The sequence below is a fragment of the Urocampus carinirostris genome, unplaced genomic scaffold (genome assembly GCF_059441175.1).
Source record: "Urocampus carinirostris isolate Australia breed hairy pipefish unplaced genomic scaffold, RoL_Ucar_1.0 HiC_scaffold_36, whole genome shotgun sequence".
In the NCBI taxonomy this organism is placed as follows: Eukaryota; Metazoa; Chordata; class Actinopteri; order Syngnathiformes; family Syngnathidae; genus Urocampus; species Urocampus carinirostris.
Window position 1 is genome coordinate 130,001 of NW_028283143.1, and position 15,000 is coordinate 145,000.

Genomic DNA, 15,000 nt, shown 5'->3' on the forward strand with positions numbered 1-15,000 from the left:
GGGTACGAAGGGACGGGGGTCCCTGCGAAACCCCAGCCGCGGAGTGGGCGGGGACACGGGTCGCGCGCCACCCGCCGGGCGGACCGGCGGAATGTCGCGGAGGGCCCGAGCCTCGCCCGCGCGGACCGGGTTCTCGCGCCACCCGCCGGACGGACCGGCGGAATGTCGCGGAGGGCCCGGCCCGCGTCCGATCGATTGGAAAGCGCCGCTCAGACAGGCGTGGCCCCGGGGTAAAACCGGGGCCGCAATGTGCGTTCAAAGTGTCGATGATCAATGTGTCCTGCAAATCACATTAGTTCTCGCAGCTAGCTGCGTTCTTCATCGACGCACGAGCCGAGTGATCCACCGCTAAGAGTCGTACGTTTGGGCCCTTTTACGTCCGCCCGGGACGATCGGAGACAAATTCACGACAGGGTTTGTACCGGAGACGAACGCGCCGCGGGTGCCGTTCGGTCGCTCCCGCGAGCGAGCCCCTAACCCGCGGCGCGGTTACCGACGGGCGCGATACGCGCGACGCCGCGACGAGCCGAGCGGGTCGGGCGCGCGGCGCTGAGGCCGGCGCCCGGCGTCTCCCGCTCGGGGCCGCGACGGCGCCCGAGACGTGCGTCGGCCCGGGTAGGTCGGGCGCTCGGCGCTGAGGCCGGCGCCCGGCGTCTCCCGCTCGGGCCTGACACGACTCGGCGACCGGACTCGCCGGGTAGGTCGGGGGCTCGGCGCTGAGGCCGGCCCCCGGCGTCTCCTACCCGGACCCCGGAAGGCCATCCGACTTGGAAGCCCCGCCGCGCCGCGAAGCGACGCTTTGGGTGTTGCTACCCGTCAGCGAGTGGGTTTGGTTTACAAGGGCGGCGCGACCGCGCTGACACCGAGGGGGGACTGGCCCCCGACCCGGCCGCGGCCTGCCCGGACTATGGATGGACAGAGGAGACCGCGGCGGACCGCGCGGAACCGAACCCCCGGTGTCCGGAGCCCCGGGAGGGACTCCGGTGTCCGGGGGCCGGCCCACGCGCGCGCTACGCGGCCCCTCGAGGGCTCCGGCCGACGGACGCGTTTGGCCGGGGAAAAAGGTAGCCGGTGGGAGCACCGTTTCGTCGCCCTGAACCTTCGTCTCGGGCGGGCGTCCCGACGCCGCCGCCATACGGCCGTTGTGATCCGTGCGGGGATCCGCTTGCTCGGCGACCCTCGCCGAGAGCAGCCCCGCGCCGCACGGACACGCGACACCGACGGGCGGACGGACGCCGGGGCGCCGGCCCGAACCGTTACCTTTAAAGGACGGGAGGTCGTCGAGGCGAGTGCCGCCCAGGAAGCGCGCGCCGGAAGCGCGAGAACCGCGCCGAGCTAGGGTCGTCGGCATAGGGGGATTCCCCGGTTACGGGGGTCCCGCGCACGGCCGCCGCCTTTCGCCCGTCGCTGGCGGTCGCCTGTCGTCGCGCCGCGCCGCGCTACTGGGGTCGTCGGACGAGCGCGCTACCCCGCTCGCACGGAGGTAGCGCGACATCGCCCGCCGCCTTTTCTCGCGTCGCGCCGCGCCGCGTGGCGCCCGCCGAACTCGCTCCGACGCGCGGCCCGGGAGTGACCCGCGCCGCGCCCCCCGTCCCGTCCCGTCCCGGTCTACCCTCTTCCTCCGCCTGCGACGACCCGCCGCCCTCGGCGTCTGGCTCGTCGGGGGTGTACCGAGGCGGATCTGCTGCCGCTCGTACGTTAATGATCCTTCTGCAGGTTCACCTACAGAAACCTTGTTACGACTTTTACTTCCTCTAGATAGTCAAGTTCGACCGTCTTCTGGCACACCGCCGGAGCCGGGGCCGGCCCCGGCGGGGACTATCCGAGGACCTCACTAAGCCATCCGATCGGTAGTAGCGACGGGCGGTGTGTACAAAGGGCAGGGACTTAATCAACGCAGGCTAATGACCCGCGCTTACTGGGAATTCCTCGTTGGTGGGAAATAATTGCAATCCCCAGGCCCTGTCACGAGCGGGGTTCATAGGATTACCCGCGCCTGCCGGCGCGGGGATAGACGACGCGCTTATACGCTCAGTGTGGCGCGCGTGCAGCCCCGGACATCTAAGGGCATCACAGACCTGTTATTGCTCATTCTCGTGTGGCTGAGAGCCACTTGTCCCTCTAAGAAGTTTTCTGCCGCCGACCGCGCGGGGGGCCGCGGTACTATTTAGTATGTTTGAGTCTCGTTCGTTATCGGAATTAACCAGACAAATCGCTCCACCAACTACGAACGGCCATGCACCACCACCCACGGTATCGAGAAAGAGCCTTCAATCTGTCAATCCTTTCCGTGTCCGGGCCGGGTGAGGTTTCCCGTGTTGAGTCAAATTAAGCCGCATGCTCCACTCCTGGTGGTGCCCTTCCGTCAATTCCTTTAAGTTTCAGCTTTGCAACAATACTCCCCCCGGAACCCAGACACTTGGTCGGTTTCCCGGGTGCTGCTCGGCGGGTCATGGGAATAACGCCGCCGGATCGCGAGTCGGCATCGTTTATGGTCGGAACTAGGACGGTATCTGATCGTCTTCGAACCTCCGACTTTCGTTCTTGATTAATGAAAACATTCTTGGCAAATGCTTTCGCTCTCGTCCGTCTTGCGCCGGTCCAAGAATTTCACCTCTAGCGGCGCAGTACGAATGCCCCCGGCCGTCCCTCTTAATCATGGCCCCAGTTCATGACAACCCACAAAATAGAACCGGAGTCCTATTCCATTATTCCCAGCTGCGATATGCAGGGGCGGCCGTGTGGCCTGCTTTGAACACTCTAATTTCCTCAAAGTAAACGCTTCGGGCCCCGCGAGTGACACCCAGCGAAGGGCATCACGGGGGCTTTTGCCGAGAGGCAGGGGCTGGGACAGACGGATGCACGCCTCGCGGCGGACCGTCAGCTCGCGTCCCGGGGTCCAACTAGGAGCTTTTTAACTGCAGCAACTTTAAAATACGCTATTGGAGCTGGAATTACCGCGGCTGCTGGCACCAGACTTGCCCTCCAATGGATGCTGGCCGATGGGTTTGTGTTCGGCTCATTCCAATTACGGAGACTCGAACGAGTCCCGTATTGTTATTTTTCGTCACTACCTCCCCGTGTCGGGAGTGGGTAATTTGCGCGCCTGCTGCCTTCCTTGGATGTGGTAGCCGTTTCTCATGCTCCCTCTCCGGAATCGAACCCTGATTCCCCGTTACCCGTGGTCACCATGGTAGGCGCAGAGTCTACCATCGAAAGTTGATAGGGCAGACATTCGAATGAGTCGTCGCCGCCTCGGGTGGGCGAGCGATCGGCACGAGGTTATCCTGAGTCAACACAAAGGGGGGGCCGGGCCGGCGGAACGAGGACCGGCGCGCGCGGAGCCGCCCGCGCCGCTTACGCCCCCGCCCGGAGAGGCGGAGGCCGGACGCGGGGGACGCGCGCGACGGCTGAGCCCCCGCCCGCCGGACACCGCGTGGGTTTTTGTGTCTGATAAATGCACGCGTCCCCGGGGCGAGGCCGGAGCCCCGCCCGCGAGTCGGCGCTCGTTTGCATGTATTAGCTCTGGATTTGCCACAGTTATCCAAGTAACGGTGGAGCGATCAAAGGAACCATAACTGATTTAATGAGCCGTTCGCAGTTTCACTGTACTGGCCATTCGTACTTAGACATGCATGGCTTAATCTTGAAAACAAGCATATGCTACTGGCAGGATCAACCAGAGTGCGTCTGCCGCCGGGGGGGCGCTGCTGGTGGCGGTGCGGCCCTGGTCCGGGACGAGGCTGTGGCTACAGCCGGGCCCGGGGGGCCGCGCGACACTCGTATACGTTCGGACGGGCTGACGAGCGGGTGTCGTGAAACGATGTTTCGCGCGGAGCCCTAGCACGCGTGGCGTCGGGCTCCGCGACGGTCGGACGTCTGGGTGTGGCTCGAGACGGAAGCTCGACCTCGGTTCGTCTTGGTTCTGCCGCCAAAAGGTTCACGCCGAGGCATGGTTTCGCAAGAGGGCCCCGCGAGTGCCAGCCGTGGATCCCGCCTCACTCGTAACTCGTATCGGATTCGTCCGGCCTCACTTTCGTTCGCACATCGGACAGTTATACGTGTGCTTTAGTAGCTTCCGTTCCCTCTTAGTGAGGCCGTCCGTACGTACCGCCCCAGCTCTTTCTGAGGCGGGTATCCACTCGGCTCGGGGGGGCCCAACGTTTGCCTAGTATCCTCGGCGCTGGAGCTTGACCCGCAAAGCCGGAGGAGCCGCACGCCCGAACACCGGCTTGCGCCGGCCGACGTGGGCCCTCCGAGGCGGGTCTCGTGTGCCAATCGCTCAGTTGGGGAACCGGCAGGCCCGTGGGCCGACGCCGGCTCACCCGGGGGTGAAGGGTGCTTCGATGGAGGCCCCCTGTCAGCCTCCGCGGAAGTCCGGCTTCAATACTTTAAAGTTTGAAAAACTTAGACATTTTTCGAGAACCGGAGCTTAGAGGGGTACATGCAAAAGCCAGGGCCGCGGGAAGCGCCCTAAATACTTCAATACTTTAAAATTTGAAAAACTTAGAAATTTTTCGAGAACCGGCATCTTCCCTCGGTAATTGCGAGATGCGAGGCCGCCCCTAGCCTCTGCTCTGTCGGACTCAATGGTCACGGGTGGCCGCTGATTAGCCCTGGTGCTCACCTCTCAAAATTGCGAGTCCCTAATATAATTCTGGCTGTCGGCTGGAGAAGGGGGTATAAAATCGGCACTTGAGGGAACGCCGGGCCCTCAAGTTCGGGGCCCTCTAGCGGATTTTTGAGGTACTGCACTCCCATTGGAAATGCATTGCCCATAGGAATACATGGGCGCTCCGTCCACTACAATGTAATTCCCTCACAATATCTGCCCCCGCGTGGCCGCGCGATGCTACTGCTGCCCCGTTGGGAATGAATGGGCCTTTCGGAGGCCATAAATACAGCGCCGCTGCATGGATTTTGGCGGTACTGCGGCTGTCGTTGAAAATACATGGACCCGTCTGAATGAATGGGCCTTTCGGATTCCATAAACCCAGCGCCGCTGCATGGATTTTGGCGGTACTGCGGCTGTCGCTGAAAATACATGGACCCGTCTGAATGAATGGGCCTTTCGGAGGCCATAAACTCAGCGCCGCTGCATGGATTTTGGCGGTACTGCGGCTGTCGCTGAAAATACATGGACCCGTCTGAATGAATGGACAAAATATAAATCAGACACTACAGAACACAAGCATAATCCAAGATTACAAAATCATCTCAGCCTTTAAAAGAAACAAAAACCTGAAAGACTACTTAGTAAAAAGTAAATTACCAGAAATCAACATAACACAAACGCAGGGCCCCACATTCTACAAACAAGCCACCACAGTTAGGAACACCGTCACCAACACAAACTACCTAATTAAACAAACAATCACACCTGCTACGGAAAACTGAAAATACATGGACCCGTCTGAATGTATGGGCCTTTCGGAGGCCATAAACTCAGCCAGCGCCGGGCCAGTGTTTGGGGTATTGTGCCCGCCACTAGTGGCTGAATACATAATAATAATAATAATAATAATAATTCCCTTGTATTGTCATTCTGTGTAACAATGTACACAGAACGAAATGTCGATTGCACTGGGCTAGTGTTGAGGGAACGTCGGGCCCTCAAGTTCGGTGGCTTGGAGCGGATTTTTGAGGTACTGCACTCCCATTGGAAATGCATGGGCGCTCCGTCCACTACCATGTAATTCCCTCACAATATCTGCCCCTGCGTGGCCGCGGGATGCTACTGCAGCCCCGTTGGTAATGAATGGGCCTTTCGGAGGCCATAAATACAGCGCCGCTGCATGGATTTTGGCGGTACTGCTGCTGTCGCTGAAAATACATGGACCCGTCTGAATGAATGGGCCTTTCGGAGGCCATAAACTCAGCGCCTCTGCATGGATTTTGGCGGTACTGCGGCTGTCGCTGAAAATACATGGACCCGTCTGAATGAATGGGCCTTTCGGAGGCCATAAATCCAGCGCCGCTGCATGGATTTTGGCGGTACTGCGGCTGTCGCTGAAAATACATGGACCCGTCTGAATGAATGGACAAAATATAAATCAGACACTACAGAACACAAGCATAATCCAAGATTACAAAATCATCTCAGCCTTTAAAAGAAACAAAAACCTGAAAGACTACTTAGTAAAAAGTAAATTACCAGAAATCAACATAACACAAACGCAGGGCCCCACATTCTACAAACAAGCCACCACAGTTAGGAACACCGTCACCCACACAAACTACCTAATTAAACAAACAATCACACCTGCTACGGAAAACTGAAAATACATGGACCCGTCTGAATGTATGGGCCTTTCGGAGGCCATAAACTCAGCCAGCGCCGGGCCAGTGTTTGGGGTATTGTGCCCGCCACTAGTGGCTGAATACATAATAATAATAATAATAATAATAATTCCCTTGTATTGTCATTCTGTGTAACAATGTACACAGAACGAAATGTCGATTGCACTGGGCTAGTGTTGAGGGAACGTCGGGCCCTCAAGTTCGGTGGCTTGGAGCGGATTTTTGAGGTACTGCACTCCCATTGGAAATGCATGGGCGCTCCGTCCACTACAATGTAATTCCCTCACAATATCTGCCCCCGCGTGGCCGCGCGATGCTACTGCTGCCCCGTTGGGAATGAATGGGCCTTTCGGAGGCCATAAATACAGCGCCGCTGCATGGATTTTGGCGGTACTGCGGCTGTCGTTGAAAATACATGGACCCGTCTGAATGAATGGGCCTTTCGGATTCCATAAACCCAGCGCCGCTGCATGGATTTTGGCGGTACTGCGGCTGTCGCTGAAAATACATGGACCCGTCTGAATGAATGGGCCTTTCGGAGGCCATAAACTCAGCGCCGCTGCATGGATTTTGGCGGTACTGCGGCTGTCGCTGAAAATACATGGACCCGTCTGAATGAATGGACAAAATATAAATCAGACACTACAGAACACAAGCATAATCCAAGATTACAAAATCATCTCAGCCTTTAAAAGAAACAAAAACCTGAAAGACTACTTAGTAAAAAGTAAATTACCAGAAATCAACATAACACAAACGCAGGGCCCCACATTCTACAAACAAGCCACCACAGTTAGGAACACCGTCACCAACACAAACTACCTAATTAAACAAACAATCACACCTGCTACGGAAAACTGAAAATACATGGACCCGTCTGAATGTATGGGCCTTTCGGAGGCCATAAACTCAGCCAGCGCCGGGCCAGTGTTTGGGGTATTGTGCCCGCCACTAGTGGCTGAATACATAATAATAATAATAATAATAATAATTCCCTTGTATTGTCATTCTGTGTAACAATGTACACAGAACGAAATGTCGATTGCACTGGGCTAGTGTTGAGGGAACGTCGGGCCCTCAAGTTCGGTGGCTTGGAGCGGATTTTTGAGGTACTGCACTCCCATTGGAAATGCATGGGCGCTCCGTCCACTACCATGTAATTCCCTCACAATATCTGCCCCTGCGTGGCCGCGGGATGCTACTGCAGCCCCGTTGGTAATGAATGGGCCTTTCGGAGGCCATAAATACAGCGCCGCTGCATGGATTTTGGCGGTACTGCTGCTGTCGCTGAAAATACATGGACCCGTCTGAATGAATGGGCCTTTCGGAGGCCATAAACTCAGCGCCTCTGCATGGATTTTGGCGGTACTGCGGCTGTCGCTGAAAATACATGGACCCGTCTGAATGAATGGGCCTTTCGGAGGCCATAAATCCAGCGCCGCTGCATGGATTTTGGCGGTACTGCGGCTGTCGCTGAAAATACATGGACCCGTCTGAATGAATGGACAAAATATAAATCAGACACTACAGAACACAAGCATAATCCAAGATTACAAAATCATCTCAGCCTTTAAAAGAAACAAAAACCTGAAAGACTACTTAGTAAAAAGTAAATTACCAGAAATCAACATAACACAAACGCAGGGCCCCACATTCTACAAACAAGCCACCACAGTTAGGAACACCGTCACCAACACAAACTACCTAATTAAACAAACAATCACACCTGCTACGGAAAACTGAAAATACATGGACCCGTCTGAATGTATGGGCCTTTCAGAGGCCATAAACTCAGCCAGCGCCGGGCCAGTGTTTGGGGTATTGTGCCCGCCACTAGTGGCTGAATACATAACAATAATAATAATAATAATAATTCCCTTGTATTGTCATTCTGTGTAACAATGTACACAGAACGAAATGTCGATTGCACTGGGCTAGTGTTGAGGGAACGTCGGGCCCTCAAGTTCGGTGGCTTGGAGCGGATTTTTGAGGTACTGCACTCCCATTGGAAATGCATGGGCGCTCCGTCCACTACCATGTAATTCCCTCACAATATCTGCCCCTGCGTGGCCGCGGGATGCTACTGCAGCCCCGTTGGTAATGAATGGGCCTTTCGGAGGCCATAAATACAGCGCCGCTGCATGGATTTTGGCGGTACTGCTGCTGTCGCTGAAAATACATGGACCCGTCTGAATGAATGGGCCTTTCGGAGGCCATAAACTCAGCGCCTCTGCATGGATTTTGGCGGTACTGCGGCTGTCGCTGAAAATACATGGACCCGTCTGAATGAATGGGCCTTTCGGAGGCCATAAATCCAGCGCCGCTGCATGGATTTTGGCGGTACTGCTGCTGTCGTTGAAAATACATGGACCCGTCTGAATGTATGGGCCTTTCGGAGGCCATATACTCAGCGCCGGGCCGGTGTTTGGGGAATCGTGCCCGCCACTAGTGGCTGAATCCCGGGCTAGTGTTGGGGGACTTGTGCCCGCCAATAGTGGCTGAATCCCGGGCTAGTGTTGGGGGACTTGTGCCCGCCAATAGTGGCTGAAATCCGCGCCGGTGTTTGGGGAAATGTGCGCGTATTATCGGGCCGGTGTTTGGGGAATTGCGCGCGTATTATCGGGCCGGTGTTTGGGGAATCGTGCCCGCCACTAGTGGCTGAATCCCGGGCTAGTGTTGGGGGACTTGTGCCCGCCAATAGTGGCTGAAATCCGCGCCGGTGTTTGGGGAATTGTGCGCGTATTATCGGGCCGGTGTTTGGGGATATGCGCGCGTATTATCGGACCGGTGTTTGGGGAATCGTGCCCGCCACTAGTGGCTGAATCCCGGGCTAGTGTTGGGGGACTTGTGCCCGCCAATAGTGGCTGAAATCCGCGCCGGTGTTTGGGGAATTGTGCGCGTATTATCGGGCCGGTGTTTGGGGATATGCGCGCGTATTATCGGACCGGTGTTTGGGGAATTGTGCGCGTATTATCGGGCCGGTGTTTGGGGATTTGCGCGCGTATTATCGGGCCGGTGTTTGGGGAATTGCGCGCGTATTATCGGGCCGGTGTTTGGGGAATTGTGCGCGTATTATCGGGCCGGTGTTTGGGGATATGCGCGCGTATTATCGGGCCGGTGTTTGGGGAATCGTGCCCGCCACTAGTGGCTGAATCCCGGGCTAGTGTTGGGGGACTTGTGCCCGCCAATAGTGGCTGAAATCCGCGCCGGTGTTTGGGGAATTGCGCGCGTATTATCGGGCCGGTGTTTGGGGAATTGTGCGCGTATTATCGGGCCGGTGTTTGGGGATTTGCGCGCGTATTATCGGGCCGGTGTTTGGGGAATTGTGCCCGCCACTAGTGGCTGAGAACTTGGCTAGTGTTTGGGGACTTGTGCCCGCCACTAGTGGCTGAAATCCGGGCCGGTGTTTGGGGAATTGTGCGCGTATTATCGGGCCGGTGTTTGGGGATATGCGCGCGTATTATCGGACCGGTGTTTGGGGAATTGCGCGCGTATTATCGGGCCGGTGTTTGGGGAATTGTGCGCGTATTATCGGGCCGGTGTTTGGGGATATGCGCGCGTATTATCGGACCGGTGTTTGGGGAATCGTGCCCGCCACTAGTGGCTGAATCCCGGGCTAGTGTTGGGGGACTTGTGCCCGCCAATAGTGGCTGAAATCCGCGCCGGTGTTTGGGGAATTGTGCGCGTATTATCGGGCCGGTGTTTGGGGATATGCGCGCGTATTATCGGACCGGTGTTTGGGGAATTGCGCGCGTATTATCGGGCCGGTGTTTGGGGAATCGTGCCCGCCACTAGTGGCTGAATCCCGGGCTAGTGTTGGGGGACTTGTGCCCGCCAATAGTGGCTGAAATCCGCGCCGGTGTTTGGGGAATTGTGCGCGTATTATCGGGCCGGTGTTTGGGGATATGCGCGCGTATTATCGGACCGGTGTTTGGGGAATTGTGCCCGCCACTAGTGGCTGAGAACTTGGCTAGTGTTTGGGGACTTGTGCCCGCCAATAGTGGCTGAAATCCGCGCCGGTGTTTGGGGAATTGTGCGCGTATTATCGGGCCGGTGTTTGGGGATATGCGCGCGTATTATCGGACCGGTGTTTGGGGAATCGTGCCCGCCACTAGTGGCTGAATCCCGGGCTAGTGTTGGGGGACTTGTGCCCGCCAATAGTGGCTGAAATCCGCGCCGGTGTTTGGGGAATTGTGCGCGTATTATCGGGCCGGTGTTTGGGGATATGCGCGCGTATTATCGGACCGGTGTTTGGGGAATTGTGCCCGCCACTAGTGGCTGAGAACTTGGCTAGTGTTGGGGGACTTGTGCCCGCCAATAGTGGCTGAGAACTTGGCTAGTGTTTGGGGACTTGTGCCCGCCACTAGTGGCTGAAATCCGGGCCGGTGTTTGGGGAATTGTGCGCGTATTATCGGGCCGGTGTTTGGGGATATGCGCGCGTATTATCGGACCGGTGTTTGGGGAATTGCGCGCGTATTATCGGGCCGGTGTTTGGGGAATTGTGCGCGTATTATCGGGCCGGTGTTTGGGGATATGCGCGCGTATTATCGGACCGGTGTTTGGGGAATCGTGCCCGCCACTAGTGGCTGAATCCCGGGCTAGTGTTGGGGGACTTGTGCCCGCCAATAGTGGCTGAAATCCGCGCCGGTGTTTGGGGAATTGTGCGCGTTTTATCGGGCCGGTGTTTGGGGATATGCGCGCGTATTATCGGGCCGGTGTTTGGGGAATTGTGCCCGCCACTAGTGGCTGAGAACTGGGCTAGTGTTGGGGGACTTGTGCCCTCCAATAGTGGCTGAAATCCGGGCCGGTGTTTGGGGAATTGCGCGCGTATTATCGGGCCGGTGTTTGGGGAATTGCGCGCGTATTATCGGGCCGGTGTTTGGGGAATTGTGCGCGTATTATCGGGCCGGTGTTTGGCGATTTGCGCGCGTATTATCGGGCCGGTGTTTGGGGAATTGCGCGCGTATTATCGGGCCGGTGTTTGGGGAATTGTGCGCGTATTATCGGGCCGGTGTTTGGGGATATGCGCGCGTATTATCGGGCCGGTGTTTGGGGAATCGTGCCCGCCACTAGTGGCTGAATCCCGGGCTAGTGTTGGGGGACTTGTGCCCGCCAATAGTGGCTGAAATCCGCGCCGGTGTTTGGGGAATTGTGCGCGTATTATCGGGCCGGTGTTTGGGGATATGCGCGCGTATTATCGGACCGGTGTTTGGGGAATCGTGCCCGCCACTAGTGGCTGAATCCCGGGCTAGTGTTGGGGGACTTGTGCCCGCCAATAGTGGCTGAAATCCGTGCCGGTGTTTGGGGAATTGTGCGCGTATTATCGGGCCGGTGTTTGGGGATATGCACGCGTATTATCGGACCGGTGTTTGGGGAATCGTGCCCGCCACTAGTGGCTGAATCCCGGGCTAGTGTTGGGGGACTTGTGCCCGCCAATAGTGGCTGAAATCCGCGCCGGTGTTTGGGGAATTGTGCGCGTATTATCGGGCCGGTGTTTGGGGATTTGCGCGCGTATTATCGGGCCGGTGTTTGGGGAATTGCGCGCGTATTATCGGGCCGGTGTTTGGGGAATTGTGCCCGCCACTAGTGGCTGAATCCCGGGCTAGTGTTGGGGGACTTGTGCCCGCCAATAGTGGCTGAAATCCGCGCCGGTGTTTGGGGAATTGTGCGCGTATTATCGGGCCGGTGTTTGGGGATATGCGCGCGTATTATCGGACCGGTGTTTGGGGAATTGTGCCCGCCACTAGTGGCTGAGAACTGGGCTAGTGTTGGGGGACTTGTGCCCTCCAATAGTGGCTGAAATCCGCGCCGGTGTTTGGGGAATTGTGCGCGTATTATCGGGCCGGTGTTTGGGGATATGCGCGCGTATTATCGGACCGGTGTTTGGGGAATTGTGCCCGCCACTAGTGGCTGAGAACTTGGCTAGTGTTGGGGGACTTGTGCCCGCCACTAGTGGCTGAAATCCGGGCCGGTGTTTGGGGATATGCGCGCGTATTATCGGGCCGGTGTTTGGGGATATGCGCGCGTATTATCGGACCGGTGTTTGGGGAATTGTGCCCGCCACTAGTGGCTGAGAACTTGGCTAGTGTTGGGGGACTTGTGCCCGCCAATAGTGGCTGAGAACTTGGCTAGTGTTTGGGGACTTGTGCCCGCCACTAGTGGCTGAAATCCGGGCCGGTGTTTGGGGAATTGTGCGCGTATTATCGGGCCGGTGTTTGGGGATATGCGCGCGTATTATCGGACCGGTGTTTGGGGAATTGCGCGCGTATTATCGGGCCGGTGTTTGGGGAATTGCGCGCGTATTATCGGGCCGGTGTTTGGGGAATTGTGCGCGTATTATCGGGCCGGTGTTTGGGGATATGCGCGCGTATTATCGGACCGGTGTTTGGGGAATTGTGCCCGCCACTAGTGGCTGAGAACTTGGCTAGTGTTTGGGGACTTGTGCCCGCCAATAGTGGCTGAAATCCGCGCCGGTGTTTGGGGAATTGTGCGCGTATTATCGGGCCGGTGTTTGGGGATATGCGCGCGTATTATCGGACCGGTGTTTGGGGAATCGTGCCCGCCACTAGTGGCTGAATCCCGGGCTAGTGTTGGGGGACTTGTGCCCGCCAATAGTGGCTGAAATCCGCGCCGGTGTTTGGGGAATTGTGCGCGTATTATCGGGCCGGTGTTTGGGGATATGCGCGCGTATTATCGGACCGGTGTTTGGGGAATTGTGCCCGCCACTAGTGGCTGAGAACTTGGCTAGTGTTGGGGGACTTGTGCCCGCCAATAGTGGCTGAGAACTTGGCTAGTGTTTGGGGACTTGTGCCCGCCACTAGTGGCTGAAATCCGGGCCGGTGTTTGGGGAATTGTGCGCGTATTATCGGGCCGGTGTTTGGGGATATGCGCGCGTATTATCGGACCGGTGTTTGGGGAATTGCGCGCGTATTATCGGGCCGGTGTTTGGGGAATTGTGCGCGTATTATCGGGCCGGTGTTTGGGGATATGCGCGCGTATTATCGGACCGGTGTTTGGGGAATCGTGCCCGCCACTAGTGGCTGAATCCCGGGCTAGTGTTGGGGGACTTGTGCCCGCCAATAGTGGCTGAAATCCGCGCCGGTGTTTGGGGAATTGTGCGCGTTTTATCGGGCCGGTGTTTGGGGATATGCGCGCGTATTATCGGGCCGGTGTTTGGGGAATTGTGCCCGCCACTAGTGGCTGAGAACTGGGCTAGTGTTGGGGGACTTGTGCCCTCCAATAGTGGCTGAAATCCGGGCCGGTGTTTGGGGAATTGCGCGCGTATTATCGGGCCGGTGTTTGGGGAATTGCGCGCGTATTATCGGGCCGGTGTTTGGGGAATTGTGCGCGTATTATCGGGCCGGTGTTTGGCGATTTGCGCGCGTATTATCGGGCCGGTGTTTGGGGAATTGCGCGCGTATTATCGGGCCGGTGTTTGGGGAATTGTGCGCGTATTATCGGGCCGGTGTTTGGGGATATGCGCGCGTATTATCGGGCCGGTGTTTGGGGAATCGTGCCCGCCACTAGTGGCTGAATCCCGGGCTAGTGTTGGGGGACTTGTGCCCGCCAATAGTGGCTGAAATCCGCGCCGGTGTTTGGGGAATTGTGCGCGTATTATCGGGCCGGTGTTTGGGGATATGCGCGCGTATTATCGGACCGGTGTTTGGGGAATCGTGCCCGCCACTAGTGGCTGAATCCCGGGCTAGTGTTGGGGGACTTGTGCCCGCCAATAGTGGCTGAAATCCGTGCCGGTGTTTGGGGAATTGTGCGCGTATTATCGGGCCGGTGTTTGGGGATATGCACGCGTATTATCGGACCGGTGTTTGGGGAATCGTGCCCGCCACTAGTGGCTGAATCCCGGGCTAGTGTTGGGGGACTTGTGCCCGCCAATAGTGGCTGAAATCCGCGCCGGTGTTTGGGGAATTGTGCGCGTATTATCGGGCCGGTGTTTGGGGATTTGCGCGCGTATTATCGGGCCGGTGTTTGGGGAATTGCGCGCGTATTATCGGGCCGGTGTTTGGGGAATTGTGCCCGCCACTAGTGGCTGAATCCCGGGCTAGTGTTGGGGGACTTGTGCCCGCCAATAGTGGCTGAAATCCGCGCCGGTGTTTGGGGAATTGTGCGCGTATTATCGGGCCGGTGTTTGGGGATATGCGCGCGTATTATCGGACCGGTGTTTGGGGAATTGTGCCCGCCACTAGTGGCTGAGAACTGGGCTAGTGTTGGGGGACTTGTGCCCTCCAATAGTGGCTGAAATCCGCGCCGGTGTTTGGGGAATTGTGCGCGTATTATCGGGCCGGTGTTTGGGGATATGCGCGCGTATTATCGGACCGGTGTTTGGGGAATTGTGCCCGCCACTAGTGGCTGAGAACTTGGCTAGTGTTGGGGGACTTGTGCCCGCCACTAGTGGCTGAAATCCGGGCCGGTGTTTGGGGATATGCGCGCGTATTATCGGGCCGGTGTTTGGGGATATGCGCGCGTATTATCGGACCGGTGTTTGGGGAATTGTGCCCGCCACTAGTGGCTGAATCCCGGGCTAGTGTTGGGGGACTAGTGGTCGTAAAACCGGGCCGGTGTTTGGGGACTTATAGGCCGACACTAGTGGCTCAAAACCGGGCTGCCGTTTGGGGACTTGTCGGGCCAACATTGGCTTGCAGCACTTGGAAAATTGCACTAAGTCCGATTGTCGGGTCACCAGGG

At 57.5% G+C, this 15,000-nt stretch overlaps 2 non-coding genes across 2 annotated transcripts; both read right to left on the reverse strand.

The window, feature by feature from the left end:
• Positions 1–203: 203 nt before the first annotated feature.
• LOC148345654 (5.8S ribosomal RNA) lies at positions 204–357 on the reverse strand. The gene has a single exon (XR_015848541.1). It is a non-coding gene; the product is annotated as a 5.8S ribosomal RNA (ribosomal RNA).
• A 1,342-nt stretch (positions 358–1,699) lies between these two features.
• Positions 1,700–3,686, reverse strand: LOC148345655 (18S ribosomal RNA). The gene has a single exon (XR_015848555.1). It is a non-coding gene; the product is annotated as an 18S ribosomal RNA (ribosomal RNA).
• Positions 3,687–15,000: the final 11,314 nt, after the last annotated feature.